Genomic DNA, 16,131 nt, shown 5'->3' with positions numbered 1-16,131 from the left:
TACTTTCTAAAGAGGAACTTCTAGAAGAGGTATCTCTTGAAGAATTATCCTCTAAAGTGAAAAAGGTACTTGAAAATAATGAGATCGCAATACATTATATAAGTACATGAGATGCTTGGGATATAAATCAAACTATTGTTGACAACATATTTTCATTTAAAATTGCTCTTGACATTATCAGAAGTAATTGTAAAAACATTACCAAAAGTGATGATGATAATGAACCACGAATTGTCAAGGAATGTCGATAGAGAAATGATTGGTCATTGTGGAAAGAAACAATATAAGTAAAGTTAAACTCATTTACGAAACGTGAAGTATTTGGACATGTAGTCCAAACCCCAGAAGGGATACAACCTGTGGGATAAATGCATATTTGTTCGAAAACGCATTGAGCAAAATGAAATTGTAAGATATAAAACACGACTTGCTATGCAAGGTTTCTCGCAGAGACCTGGTATTGCTTATGAGGTAACATATTCATCCGTAATTGATACAATTACATTCAGATTTTTTTATTAGCTTAGTAATCATAGAGAATTTCGATATGTGTTTAATGGATGCGATTACAACATATTTATATGGATCACTAGATAGTGATATATATATATAAGTCCCTGAAGGATTTAAGATGCCAGAAGTATCTTGTAATAACCCCGACCTGTGATTAGCTTAAGACCTATGATTAAGAATGCCTAATAAGTAATTAAGATGAAATTTTGTGTTAATTGCATGTGTTATATGTTATATGCATTTGTATCTGTCTGTCATAGAAATATCTATTTGCGCTTTTGTTCTATTTTGCGAATTGAAGGCCTTATCTGCATCCGATCACGAAATTGACTTAGGTTATATGTTATTTGGAATTTTTAATATTTTATGGTAGGTTTAATTTAAATTCGATTCAAAACCGAATTAATTAGAATAATTAATGTCACTTAATTGGTCATTAAGTAAACTCCCTAGTTAAGCCTACACAAGGCAACTTGTTGACTTAAGAGCCATTACTTACACTCTCATTCCCTCATCCTGGGCTCAAAAACGTGAGAGAGAGAGAGAGAGAATTGAGATCAACAAAGGAATTGTTAGAATTTGGAAGAAATTAGCTTGGCAATTCAAGTATATGGTTTGGAAGCTTAGAGTATTCACCATCTAGAGCTTAATTGAGAAGTTTAGGTAAGGATTTAACACTTAGACAATATAATTATGATATCTAGGATATGAATTCTAAGAATCAAGTGGAGGAATGCAAAAATTGAGCTTATGAAGCCAGAAAGAAGAACATTTTATGCATGCATGCATATTTTCTTTCATTTTGAGTTTAATTGTTAAGAATCCTTACATGCATGTCCCAATTCTATCTTAGTTTTGAGGACTTATCATGTTTTCCATCAATTTACCTTATTCGATCATGATTTGGAAGCTTTGAACTGAATCCATTACTTACACGTTATGTTTTCAAAGTTTTGAGTTTGATTTTGCACAATTGGCATGCTTTTGGGCTTTGATTTTGCAAAATGATTTTGAATTCCCAATGTTTTACAAGTTTAGACATGTTTTCTCAAGTTTTGGGGCCCAAAGGTTGCATTTTGAGGTTTTGAATTCGGGTTTTGAGTTTGGGAGCAAATCTAAAAATTCTAGAATTATGCTTCTCCGCTCGAGCAACAGAACCTGCGCTTGAGCAACCACTCTTTATTTTGCACTTCCGTTCGAGCAACCAAAAATTGGCTCGAGCATAAAATGCATGCTCCCAGAAGTTTACAAGTTTGCAAACCGCTCGAGCAACTAGAGTTGCACTCGAGCGATGACCTCAATATCACGCTTGAGCGACCGTCGAGCGTGCGTCAAGCGAAAAAATCAAGCAACCAGTACTTTTGCAGAGTTTTACAAACCGCTCGAGCTACAAAAGTTACGCTCGAGCGACCACCCTTATTTTTGACCCTCCGCTCGAGCGAAGAAAGCTACACTTGAGCTAATACCCTGTTTTCAGCAAATTTAACTAAGTGTTTTGAATCACATTTTGGCATCTTCATTGCATCTTAGGCATTCTTAAGCCCTAATTAAGACATAATAATGAGGATAAGACTTAGAAACACACTAAGAATGAAATGAAATAAGCTAAGTACTATCCGAGCGTGTGTTTTAATATGTGTATCTGTTATGTTTGTGTAGGTCATGCGCCGTAAGCTAGTTGATTTGTCTACTTAATCTATTCTGCAAATAGAGTTATCTATGAGTAATTATAGCAATCCCGATTTTGACCCGACCTTTGTTACATTCCAGACTCGGGTTTCGTGGTTTAATATTGTATCCATGTCTTGTTTTTCTCCTCTAACTCTTTGAATTTGAGTTTTAGAATATGTTGGGCGTGTTTGGAACAGGTTGGTTGTTAGTCAGTCTAGATTGCTGTTGCCCAGATTTTGGCTTCTTCACTCGATGGAGGCTTCCTGTGTTCGAGCGAGCCTTGTGAAAATTGCTCCTTCACTTGAGCGAGGTTTCTTGCGCTTGAGCGAGAATTGAGAGTCCTCAGGTTTCTTTCCCAGACACAGAATTTCTGAGAAGGTTGAGGTATTCGCTCGAGCGAGCGTGTGTGTCTGTAAAACTTCTTAAGCTTTGCATTTTGTGCTCGAGCGAGGTCACTTGTTGTGTCTAGTCACTCGAGCGACAACTCCTTCGCTCGAGCGAAGGCCGTGTATATCAGTTTGCAGCAGGGTGATTTTATAAAACTCTCTCTCTACAAATACTCCATGATCTAAGGGTCTCTCCATCCTACTCCCCTTGACAAAGAGTTGGAGCATCTTGTGGGCTTCCTCTTGATCCGAGCAAAATCGAGTTTGGACATTTTTGAGTTTCTTCTTCATCTCCTTTGAGCTTCTACACTTGAGGTAGGGACATTCTACACCTTGATATGGTTTTTAACCTAGGTATTTGTCATTTTGTATAAGTAGCTGAATTTGGAAGGATTTGGGTGAAGTTAGGGTTTGGGTCCAAAATTTAAAAGAGGGATTTTTATATTGGGTTCCATGAAAATATATGGGGTATTGAATATGAGGTTATATGGGTTAAAATAATGAAATTTGGACTTGGAATTGATATTTGGAAAAGTAACAAAATTGCCCTAATTTGTGTTAAATAATTATTCTGTATAAATAATGAAATTGACATGGAAAATATGAAATTGGGAGGATGTGTGAATGAACGGTGTAGTTGGATTTGATAAATCACTCACCTATAAAAAATTTGATAAATTATCTGTTTGATAATTGTACATCTATTTAGAAATATTTGTTTTGGGCTATCAGTGGAGGATAGCTATGATTGTTGTAGAAACTGTATGAGGACTAGGTGAATTGAAACTGATCATTTGAATTATGTCATTGAATATAACTGTTTGATTAAACCATTGAATATGTGATTTGGGTAGTCATTGTATATGACAACGCTTTTAAATACATTGTATATATATCATTGTTTGGGAGGAGATAGGGAATGTACTTTATTGTTTGGGAGGAGATAGGGGATGGACTCCATTTTAAATTAAGTTGGCCGGAGTGTCCAAGGTGAAAGTTCTGAAATCTTATATGTGTATATTTCGGTGCCGATTCCCTTGGACGAGAATCCGTAAAATGGCAAGAAGCTTGAAGTGCTTGAATAATGAACATTATTGAATTGTGAATGAATGAGTTGTAGTCTCATTTGGGATTGCTTAGATGATAAGCAACTATACTTATGCATTGATTTGAAATGAATGAATGGAAATGAATTAAGATGTGGCTATCAAAATTGAATGGAAATGGGAAGAATGTAAGTTTGCCTTGAGTATTGGACCTTTATCTGACATTTATATCTTAGTTAAATTTCATATATTGTGTTAGTTTATATCTACTGGGCTTTGGCTCACCCTACTTGGGAAACCATTTTTAGGTAAAGGTGACATGCCTTCTCCAAGGGCGTAGCTTGGGAGGACTTGGGGGTTGGAGGCTTTGTTTTGTTACTTTTGTGTTTAAATGTTAATTCAAGCCAAGGGCTTTACATGTATAGAGCTTAGGGCTCTCTTGTTGTAACCAAGTGATATCTTGGAAAGATGTAAGCCCGTAAGGCGTTTATTTTGTTGTAATCAATTAGTGTTACATGTTGTAGTTTTAGAATAAATATTTATGAAAGTATAATGCATGTAATATCTCTTGTATTCATGGATCTCATGGGTTGGATTATTCACTTTATTTTGAGGGCGTTACAGTAATAACTTAGTAAAGCTATGTTCAATTTTATTTATTTTCTGTATGATGAAATGAGATCTTTTTAATGAAATGTTATATTTTGTACAATAAATGACTGTCCAATTTCTAACAAGTACTCGTGGCATCCTTAGCACAAGGCCCTAGCCCAAAGGTAACAATACCGTGGTCTATGAGCACAAGGCCCTTACCCGGGGTTAATAATACCGTGGTCTCATAGCCCTCGCCCAGGGGTAACAACACCGTGGCTCAAGTATGTTATATGTTCCTGATACCAGAGGTTCCTTTATGAAGCTGGTTAAGTTTGACCTTTAATACTCTGTATATGATCTGTTAGCGCTAATGGGTGTACCACATATGATCCTCTGTGAAACTGAATAAGTACATGTTTCTAAACTCTGAATAAGAATATGAATCTGTTTCTGCTTTCTAAATCTGATATGGGACATCATTCATTAAACCCTTTACTCTGTTATTATTCATTGGGCTTTCGCTCACCATTTATATTATGTATGTAAGTGAGTAGGTGTGTGACCAGGCCTAAGCTGCTGCCTGGAGAGTTTTGGATCAGCCAGCCACCGTGCCTCATGGGGAGGTTCCCATTTGAGGAAGTCAAGTTTTGTAAATCATGTTAAGGATGTTTACGTTTTGTTTTGTTTTTGTTTATCCGTACACTGGGCTAAGTCCTTTTTTATAATACTTGTACGGTGTTGCATGACTTTTGTGGATATGACGTCATACATGTATATATTTTATATAAAGTTTTAAGTTATCTGTCTCATGTGTGTCTTCACAGCTCAATGGACGTTGTATTTTCTATATTTGCTTCTGCAGTCCCCTTATTACGTGATAATCTATTCAAAGGCCTTTGGTAATGCAAGTATTACTGGCCGGTTACAACACTAAACCTATAGGAGCGGGTTTGGTCATGACATATCTAATTCAAAACCTAAAAGTGCTTATTCTATCAAGCTACAGAGATCTTTGTACGGGTTGAAACAATCTGAACACATGTGGTACAATCGCCTTAGTGAATATTTGTTGAAAGAGGGATATGAGAATGATCCAATTTTTCTACGCATTTTGATTAAGAAATCCGAATCCAGATTTACAATCATTGCAATATATATTGATGATTTAAATCTTGTGGGAATTCTAGAAGAGCTTACAAAAATTGCAGGATATTTTAAAAAGGAATTTGAAATGAAAGATCTTAGCAAATGAAATTTTGTCTTGGCTTACAGATCAAACACTTGCCAAATAGGATTTGTAATAGCTCAGGTTGAGACCCGACCCTTATTTCTTTTCATATAAAGATGTTATAGTAGAAAAAGATTTTTTGTAAAAAATTTGACTTAACTTGAAAATTTACTAAGTGTGAAAATTAAGTTTTTAAAAACTTACAATTTTGAAAATAATTTTTGGTGGTAATTGTTCCTTATATATTAAATAGTCTAACTCAATTTTGTAGGATTTTTCTACCAAGTATTAACCCTTTTACTTCAACATCAAACTTAGAAATTTCAATTGAAAAATTATTTTTGTACTACAATTGGGGGAATTACTTTTTGATTTACTTGGATTTTTACATATGTCAATAAGGTTGATGTGCTGGGAGTATCTTAGGAGCTGAGTTGTGGGACTAGCTGTGTCCAGGGTGATTGCTCGAGCGTCACTCAAGCGGTGAGGAGGGTGCATCTAGTATCTTGTTTTGTAGACATAAATGTTAAGAGATTAAGTTCACCACTTGAGCGGTAGAAAGACCGCTCAAGTGGTCTGCACGATATTAGCAACTTAAAAGTTACTTTTTGGATCATTTCTTTCACTTTTTCTTTTCCTCTTTCTTTTCCCTCTCCTAAACACCTAAACCCTAGCTTTCTCTCTCTAAAAATCTCTCTTTTCACTAAGAATCAAGCCTAGATCCCATGCAAAAAATGAAGATGGAGTGAAGATCAATGTTTCTATCGATTGAATTGTGTTTTTCTTGAAGCTCTCTTTGGGTTTTCATCTTGTTGCCTCCATTGTTGAGGTAAGGGTACTTTTAACTTGGTATATCTATGACTTGATGTATATATGTGGTATTTTCTTAGTTATAGAAATGTACAAGATGATTTTGTTGTATAAAATGGGTTGACAAACAAAAAATGAATTATACCTAATGTTTTTAGGAAAGATTATATATGTTTTTTGTTGATTATTATTGTTGATGATGAATATTGACTCTTTAAGTGTAAAAAAGGAAAAAGTCCCAATTTTCTCAAAAACCCTAATTTCTAAATTTGATTTAATAATGGAGTTTGACTCAATTGACTTTTAAACATTGAATTTGGGAGAATGATTGTTACAAATGTGTTGAAACATGTAAGTTTGGTTCATCTTGGAAATGTGTGTTAAGATAGATGAATGTTGGAGTTATGGAAATAAGAAATTGGAGAAAATTCTTTTGTTTCTTGCTATTGTTAAATCTTGCTTATAAATTGAATGAATCTTAGGCAAATTGGGTTTGGAAACTCATGCATCATGTGCATTATGATTTTCTCTTATGATCTTACAATTTTGTAGATGTTTGGAAAATGCTGAAAGAGGGTAAATAGCATATGAGTCCAGGTAGTTGGGTCAGATTTTGGGAAATCGTTGTGTGTTGTGTTGGAACCCGCACGGGGGAGTTAAGGTGCCCAATTACCCTATCTTAAGCTTATCGCCGGATGAATGTGGGAAAATATTTTGAGTGTCCACTACTCCTACCGTATTATAGTCAGTAAAAGTGGAAAGAAAAATAATGATTTTGGGTGCCCATTCCCTGCCGTATTAATGGCCGGCAAATGTGGGAATATTTTTAGTATACAAGTCTATAGATGTAAGTATGGTTTTGTGGCTCTTACTTGGGATGTCATAGCGTATTTTTCACCCCACGATTGTAAATGAGACTTTGAATGGAAATCATGCATTAATATTTTTTATTTTAAAAGAGAAAATATAGATTTTATAACAAGTGTATGGCATGGTTATATACATCTTGATTATTTATATACTCTGTTAAATGTATTCCTACTGGGCATTAGTTCACTCCACTAACAACATTTCAGCAAATGATGGTGTGATTCCGCCGAAGTGACTTGGCGATGGATGGATTTTCACTGGAGCATGAAGGCTCACTAGATGTTACTTGTTGAAGCTCCCAAGCTATTTTGTGGTTTGGGTCTGAATGTTCATTTTTGTATAATCAAGAACTATCCTTGAAAATGTGTACGCCATTAGGGCACTTTATTTTTGTATTCTCTTACTCTCTAAACTGTTGTTATTCATGATTATATGTTAATGAACAATGATGTATATTTCACTTGAAATAGTACAATGATAAGAGATTATCTTGGGTAAAAGACTTTGTTCTTTAATGGTATTCATTGTAATGGTTGAAAAACATTGAATAGATTTAATTATAAAATGGGTGATAAATTTTGGGATGTTACAGGATTCTTATACATCAATCAACATATACAAAAAAAAAAAAAAAAAAGTCTTGAAGAACTTTTATATGGATAAAGCTCATCCTTTGAGTACTTCTATGGCTGTTTGATCATTTGATATATATTTAAAAAAAAAAAGATCATTTTCGACCTCAATAAGATAACGAAGAACTCCTTGGTCTTGAAATATCATATCTTAGTGCAATTGGTGCTCTTATGTATCTTTCAAATTATACCAAGCCCAATATTGCATTTGTTGTTAATTTACCAGCAAGATATAGTTCTGTACCATCATGAAGACATTGGTATGGAGTGAAACAGATATTACATTATCTTCGTGGAACAACATGTATGGGTTTATTTTATTCAAATGAATCAAAACCATAACTAATTGGATATGCAAATCTTGAATATCTCTCCGATCCACATAAAGTCATATCACAAACATGATATCTTTTTCTCTATGGAAATACTACTATATTTTGGCGTTCAATAAAACAAACCTTGACTTCTACTTCTTCAAACCACTCAGAAATACTTGCAATTCATGAAGCAAGTCGATGATGTATTTGGCTAATATCCATGATCTATCATATTCAAGAAAGGTGTGGATTATTTTCAATAAAGGATAGCCCAACTATATTATATGAAGATAATGTTGCGTATATCACACAAATCAAAGGAGGTTATATCAAAGGTGATAAGACCAAACACATTTCACCATAATTCTTTAATACACGAGTTTCAGAAGAACAGTGATATTGATGCCCAACAAATACGTTCAAGTGATAATCTGACAAATTTGTTTACTAAAGCTCTATCGACTATGACATTTAAAAAAATAGCACACAATATTGGGATGCGTCAACATAAAGATCTAGTATGCAGCATTGAGGGTGAGTCATCTATTTAATTAAATTTACAGATTGTACTCTTTTTCCTTTGTTCAAGGTTTTTCCCACTGAATTTTCCTTAGTAAGGTTTTAATGAAGTAATCTAAGAATATCACAATATTGTACTCTTGCCTTTCACCTAAAATTTTTTCCCATTGAGTTTTTCTAGGCAAGGTTTTTAACGAGATAAATTCTTTATGTATGTTCATTTAAGGGGGTGTTATATATGTAAATGACTACAATATAATATTATTTGATGTAAGATAAGAAGATAAAGTTGATGGAAGCAAATGTAACAAGGTAGAAAAATGGAAATGATGATGAACTAAGATAAACTTGAAATGAGATGAGGGCTGAAAATATTTTTGTAGACAAAAAGAAAGTAGAAGATAGGAGAAGGATAGAGAAACTTTGAGGATAAGATTGTGTTGAATTTTCTCCACCAAATTTGGCTATAAAAGCAAATGTTTGCCAGGTGTATTTGCATGCATGAGAATCAAGAACAACATTGACACTTAGGGGTTGTTTGGGGTGTCCTAAATAAGTGTACTTTTTGTCTTTTTTAACTAAAAAATTGAGAAAAAAAAATATGAATATTTGGATTAACTTTTTGACTTTTTATGAAAAAATGTATATTAAGAAATTATATAAATTAGTGTGTAAGGAAAAATTAGGATTAGGAGTTGTCTTGCGAAGAATTAGTGTGTAGGGAAAAATTAGAATTAAGGAAAAATGTGTATTAACCATAGAGGCTGTCTTGCGAAGCAAAGATGGAATATCAAAGGGAAAGAGGTTAACCAGTTGAGCAGGTGCTCATCTTCCACCATTAAATAATTCTAATGGCTAAGATGAAATGTTTTGTATCCAACGGATGTCAAAGGGAGTAAATACAGTGCACACAATTGAAGGGGGGGTGTGCCGAAGGGGTACACTTGAAGGTATCCAAAGAACAAAGTAATTCATTTAAATTTGTCAAAAGTCGATTTCATTATTTTTGTAGCAGTCTAGTGGTTTCAACAAGATAACCTTTATTTTATTTTCAAAGCAAATACCCAAATTTTGCCAACTCACCGGTTTGATTAAAAATTCCTGAACTTGTTCCCTCATACTTAGCATACCCTCACATAAGCATAAAATCATCACATTCATGAAATGAAATACAGGAAAAAAAGATAAGGGATGGTGACTAGGCAGTTTCAAAATTGAACTGTGCAACTTCACTATGATGATAGCGAACATTTTTGACAATTACCTAGTGATAACTACTATGTATTCAAATTGAAAGCATCAGATGGCTTCCTCATTGGCGTTGGCATCAAACACCCAGCATCCAAACTTGGAATTATTCAATGTATCCATTGCACATTCACTATAATTCACTGTATCATGGAGTTTTAATGTTTTTTTCACAGAAGTGAATGATATCTAGTTCTCAACTGAACTCACAGAACCTCCTTATCCATGCATATCAATGGTTATCAATTTTCACATTACCACTCTACCACTAATCACCACAAGAGCAGGTTCCATCTCTAAATCGATGGAAGCGATTTGCATCTCTTAGCACGATTTCACGTTGTGACACCTTTGATATATATTTGATTGCATTATGGCAATCCCCACAAACTCAAAGGTTTTTTATCACTCGGATTATTGTAGATGGAGAAGTGACTATCAGTCCAAAAGCTATTGCTAGCTTCTCGCTGTGGTAATAGAGAGCACGTTCTTTTTATTCTTTCTCCACATCAAGCATCACGTGGCCTGTATCAGGAACATATCCTTCCTTCTTTATCATTGTTATCAAATCCTCCACCTTGTCATATATCATGTCAGCTTGTGGATGTGATCTATCATCCACCACAAACAAATGCATTTTATTTTTCACATCTATCCAACTAAACCCCGGATCCTTCTTTACATTATTTCTCTTCATCATTTTCCGAGCATTCTTCATATCATCCCATTGATCAGCTGAAGCATAGATATTAGATAAAAGAACGTAAGCTGCTGAGTCTAATGGCTCTAAAGCCAAAAGCCGACTAGCCACCCATTTTCCAGATTCTGTGTCACCTAGAACCCTGCAAGCACCAAGCAGGGCTCTATACATGGAAGCAGATGCTTCAAAGGGCATTGATGCAATCAGATTTTGTGCCTCTTGAACATGTCCTGCACGACCAAGAGCATCAACAAGGCAAGAATAATGCTCGATCTCTGGTTGAATACCATGATCTTGATGCATTGAATGGAAGTATGAGTAAGCTTCAGAAATTATTCCAGAATGGCTACACGCTGAAAGAACTCCTATAAAGGTAACCCGATCAGGTTTAATGCCAAGAAGTTTCATGTTTTTGAAAAGTTTTAGAGCTTCCTCGCCATGTCCATGTTGAGCTAAACCACCCAACATGGCATTCCACAAGGCAATATCTTGGACATTTGTTCTTTTAAATAAGCGATATGAATCTTCTATGTTGCCGCACTTTGCATACATGTCAATTAGAGAAGTCCTTAAATAAGTGTCTGAAGCACAATCCAACTTGATCACATTTGCATGAATTTGTCTTCCTTGTTCTAATGCCGTCAAGCAAGAGCTGGCTTTGATGAGCGTAGTAAAGGTGTATTCATCAGGGGTTACACCAGACTGTCTCATCCGATAGTATATCAAAAGAGCAAGGTCTTCTTCTCCATTTTCCACACATCCCGATATCATAGTTGTCCAAGCAACATCATCGGGTGAAGGGATTTCTTGGAAAACCGTACGTGCATCCTCCATCTCTCCACATTTAATATACATATCAAGAATACCACCACTGACACATAAATCCAAATCAATTCCAAGTTTTATAGCATGATCATGAATTTGCCTACCTTGTTTCAAATCCACTAAGCAACCACAGGCTTTCGCAGCAGTTGCTAACGTGATCTCATCTGATCTCTCTCCTCTTTTGTGCATCAGACCGAAGAGTTTTAATGCTTTACAACTGTTGTTGCATATTATGTACCCAAACATCATGGCATTCCAAGATGCCAAATCAAATTCATCCTTACTTTGTAGAAGCAACTCTGCCTCTTCCATCTTTCCTATCCGAGAATAAACATCAATTAGTGCTGTCAAAACAAAATTGTCCATTACGATCCCAGTTTTCAATGCATGAACATGAATTTGTTCAACAAGAGACAATCCTGAAGTAAGTGAAGAGCATGCCCTCAAAACACTTGCTAACGTATAATTATCAGGTCTGAAACCGTCACTCAACAGACCTAGATAGTGGGTCACAGATTCCTCCTCTAAATCACTTTGTGCATAAGTAGTTATCATCGAGTTCCATGAAATTAAATCCAACTCCTCCATGCTAGCAAATACTTTGCGTGCAAAACTTAGGCACCCAGCCTTTGAATACATGTTAATAAGACTATTTGCAACTGTAACATCTAAATTGAAACCCAATTTCATTGCCATGCCATGAATTTGCTGCCCCAACTCTAATAAATCATTGCTCCCCGTAACAGCAGAAAGAGCAATTACAAGTGTCACGCTATCACAGTCTACGTTCGATCTATTCATATCTATAAAGCATTCAACAGCGGCATAACGATCGCCAGCATGGATATAGTCAGACATGTGTTTATTCCACAAGAATACATCTGAAGTTTGATTGTGCAGAAACAATTTAGTTGCATATGCTTGAACTTGCTTCACAAACATGTCATTACCTTGTTGGTCGTCAGATTCAGAAACCCCGCCAAGAACACATTGGACACTAAGGTCATCGGGGTGCAATCCACTTCGATGAAATTCGGAGAAAAGAAGGAAAGCTTCATACTTGAGACCCATCTGGACAAATGCCTTAAGCATTATATTCCACAACACAACATCCTTTTCAGGATCAGGCATGTCATTAAACAAAGCCCAAGCATCCCAAACTCGCCCCAACTTTGAGTGAATGTTAACAAGAGCACCAGAGACAAAAACATCACGATCCAAACTGATTTTAACGGCATACCCATGAACCATTTGAGCAGCGGGGAGGCATCCGGAAATCAAACACAGCTTTAAAACGGGAGCTAAAGTGAGCTTAGTGGGAAGAAAGGAGGAAGAGGAGTGAAGAAGACGAAAAAGGCAAAAACCCTGTTGAAGAGTGTGGTGATGAACAATGGAAGAAGAGTCGTGGGGAGAAGAAGAGAGGGCATGGGCATAGGCGGAGAGAATGGAATTCCAGGAGACAAGATCTGGGTGGGGATAATGATCGAACAGGTGGCGGGCAGAGGAGAGAGAAGAGCACTTGGAATAAGCAGTGATGAGGTTGTTAGTGAGGAAACGGTCTGAGGAGGAGTGGCCTGAGGTTATGGTAAGAGCGTGGGTGCGTTTGAGGAGGAGCAAGTCGGTTGTGGAAATGGCGAAGCGAAGAAGAGACAACCACTTGGAGCCACAAGAGGAGGAGGAGGAGGATTGCATTTCGTGGCGGCAGTGTCCTCCTCCTCCTCCTCCTCCTGGGCTGGGGCTGTATGGTTTGCTGTTTAAGTTAGTGTTAGTTGGGGTTGGGGTTGGGGTTGGGGTTGGGGTTGGGGTTGGGAGCTCCTTTGTCCTCCTCTGTCGAGTTTGGATCCTCGGCCGAACTTACCTGCGGCCCTCCCTGCCGCGCATCAAAACGACGTCGTTTTGATTTTTTTTTTTTTCTTTTCTTATTCTTCTTCTTCGTTTCAGGCCCTTATCGTTTTTGATCTGAGAGAGACGAACAGAGCTAAACAATCTGGACGAGAGAAGCGACGAAATCTAGGCAGCAAGAGACGAAGATAGAGAGACGACGGTGAGACAAATTGTCCTTATCAAACCCATTTCACAAATCAACAACAAATTGTCCTAGTTCATGAGCAACAACCCCTTCTGATCTTTGTCTTTTAAAATCAAAATATAGGTTTTACTTTGATTTCTCAACAACTTAATACAACAAAGCATAGGCACCAGCAAACCCAAGAAATCAAATAACAAAAAATCTGTCCTCTGTGATTTTTTTTGGTTATGAACAATCAGCTTATTAAACTAGGCTACGAATAAAATTAGATCTTTGATAGAGTAGACATCATCAAATCTATTTCATTTCTCTCTTCCATTTATCAAACCCATTTCCGAAATCAACCACAAATCTGAGAAATCAACAACAATTTTTTACCTAACAATTCATATATATATATATTACCTAAGAAATCATATATATATATTACCTAAGAAATCATATATATATATATAACAGGAACAAATGAGTTCAGATAAAGGGACTTCGTCACCGCCGCAATCTCGCCTTGCCGCAGTCGTATCGCCACCGGAGTAACCGTCGCCCGCCATCCTCTGCGTTTGCCGTCGCGTCACTCCGCTTCTCCTCGTCTCTTAGTTCGTCTCTTCTCTCTCTCTCTCTGTTAGGTTAAGTGGGTTGTGGAGCAAATGAAATGACAGAAGAGAAAAGAGGGGGACATGAAAATATTTGGAAAAAAAATAATAATAATTAAACAAAACTAAACAAAACAACGTCGTTTTATCAAAACGACGATGTTTTAAAAAGTGCCGCGCCGCAAGTAAATGCGGCCGAGGATCCGAACTCGAGGAGTGTTTTGTTTTCCATGTTTGGAAAATTAATTTCACCCTTATATTTTAATATTATGTTTAGTTTAAGCTTTTAAATTATGATTTCAAATTAATATTAAAACATATTTGATAAATCAAACAGTTTTTAAATTTTTTATCTACTCAATCGTCTATCCAGACATCCTTCCATACAATTTTTGAATTTTTGAGTCTGTTCAATCGTTCCCCTAACATTCTCCTAGATGTCCAGCCAGTTGACCTGAACATTACTTTTTTTTCTTTTTTCTTTTTATAATTGTTAATCGCCACCTGTTATTTGGAAGAAAAACAAATTATATTTGTTTTTTTATATTTTTTAAATATAAAAATTATTTTTTTAGACTAAAATGACATTATTTTTTTTAATTGAATTTTCAATAGAATTTTGAATTATATATTTGGTTATAAGTTATAAGATGTTGAATTAAGTTTTGAAATTTTTTTTCAAAATTCAAAATCAAATAACTTTTCTCATTTCATATGTCACATTAAAAATAAAAAATTCAATTCGAAACACTTTTTAAAACTTATAATCAAATAAATTTTTTATTTTCAACTATGTGCGTCCATTGAATTTTATTGATTAGTTTATCTATTATATAAGAGAAAAAATAAAAAATAATGAATATATAATCAATAAAATTATAATGATATATCAAGTAGGATATGAGGTAAATTATTGTGATAGCCTTTTCTTTTCTTTTCTTTTTTTTTTCTATATAGCAGCCTGACCAAATTACTATACCAAACAAAAAGAAGGGAAAATATCAAACCAAAAAATAAATAAATAGAAAGTGAGAGGGTAATTTATGTGAAAATTGGGCCGAGCTAGGTGATGGGCCGTTCTATGGGCTACAGTGAGAAAGACTGAGTAAAAGGGCCTGATAGCTAGCCCGGTCCCAAAAAGCCTTGCAGTTAGCCCGGTCCTAGAGAACCTTGCAGTTAACTCGGTCACCACGGTCGGCACGATGGCAGTTAACTCGGTCAAACCATCTTGAGCCGAGGTATTATTGGCTTCTGCTTTGAACCTTGTTGTTAGATAGCTCGGTCCAAGCTCATTGTGGATAGCACGGTTTCAGACAACCCAGTTGGAATATGTCAACCGAGGTACACACGCAGTGAAAAGGAAGAACCGAGCTAGTTGGAGCTCGGTCTAGTCTGCGGCTTTAGCGTGGCCATGTTATCTCGGTCGTATTGACATCCAACTATGGTAAAACCATCTCACTTGGTTTTAAGCAGTGAGGAGGGTATTGAAGGATAAGCATTATCTTTCAGGAATGTGATTTCTAGGAGGACTCTACATGGAGGAGTAAGAGTCCTACTAGGATTGTGTCACACGGAACCTATAAAAGCTCATAATATCACCTATGGAGAGGTAACACAACTTTGATTCCCGAATACACAGAGCTTTTTGTCTATTTGTCTATTTTGCTGACTTAGGCATCGGAGAGGTATTCGGCATACACCCGCCGGCTAGCTTACGTTTGTGTTTTCAGGGAGTAAAGCGACGTCGTACGGAGGAGCGCAAACTTGATCAATAGGATTATACGAGAAAGAATATTTCTTGCTCGTACAATTGGCGCCGTCTGTGGGAATATCAGACAAAGAACAAAACCTCTTGATCAAGTTTCCCTCGCTAGTTGAATGGCGCACAATGAAGATTTGCAGCAGTCCGCCATCGACGGACAAACCCCAGAGGGGGGTGGGAGGCGCGAAGGTTTGCCCTCTATCCTTCCCATGGCGGACTTAGAGCTCCAGCGACAGAATCCCCGGAGGGATGCAAGGGGGAGGCGGAACAACAGCCCTCGTCGCTCTCGCTCACAAAGTCCTGAAAGGCAAAGGCGAAGAATCGACCCTCAAGCTCTAGAGGATCACGTAAAAGAGCAAGATGAACTAATAAGGAAGATGGCGGCGGA

The 16,131-nt window shown here is 36.3% G+C and overlaps 1 pseudogene across 1 annotated transcript; it reads right to left on the bottom strand.

Annotated features, from left to right (window-relative positions):
* Positions 1 to 9,766: 9,766 nt before the first annotated feature.
* On the bottom strand, positions 9,767 to 14,061 carry LOC114309196 (pentatricopeptide repeat-containing protein At4g33170 pseudogene; annotated as a pseudogene). Its single transcript, XR_014342532.1, has one exon. The product of XR_014342532.1 is annotated as a pentatricopeptide repeat-containing protein At4g33170 pseudogene (transcript).
* Positions 14,062 to 16,131: the final 2,070 nt, after the last annotated feature.

The sequence above is a fragment of the Camellia sinensis genome, chromosome 10 (assembly GCF_055761805.1).
Source record: "Camellia sinensis isolate YWXY chromosome 10, ASM5576180v1, whole genome shotgun sequence".
NCBI classification, from domain to species: Eukaryota; Viridiplantae; Streptophyta; class Magnoliopsida; order Ericales; family Theaceae; genus Camellia; species Camellia sinensis.
Note: the sequence above shows the minus strand (reverse complement) of the source record. Positions and strands in the feature narration are given on the sequence as shown.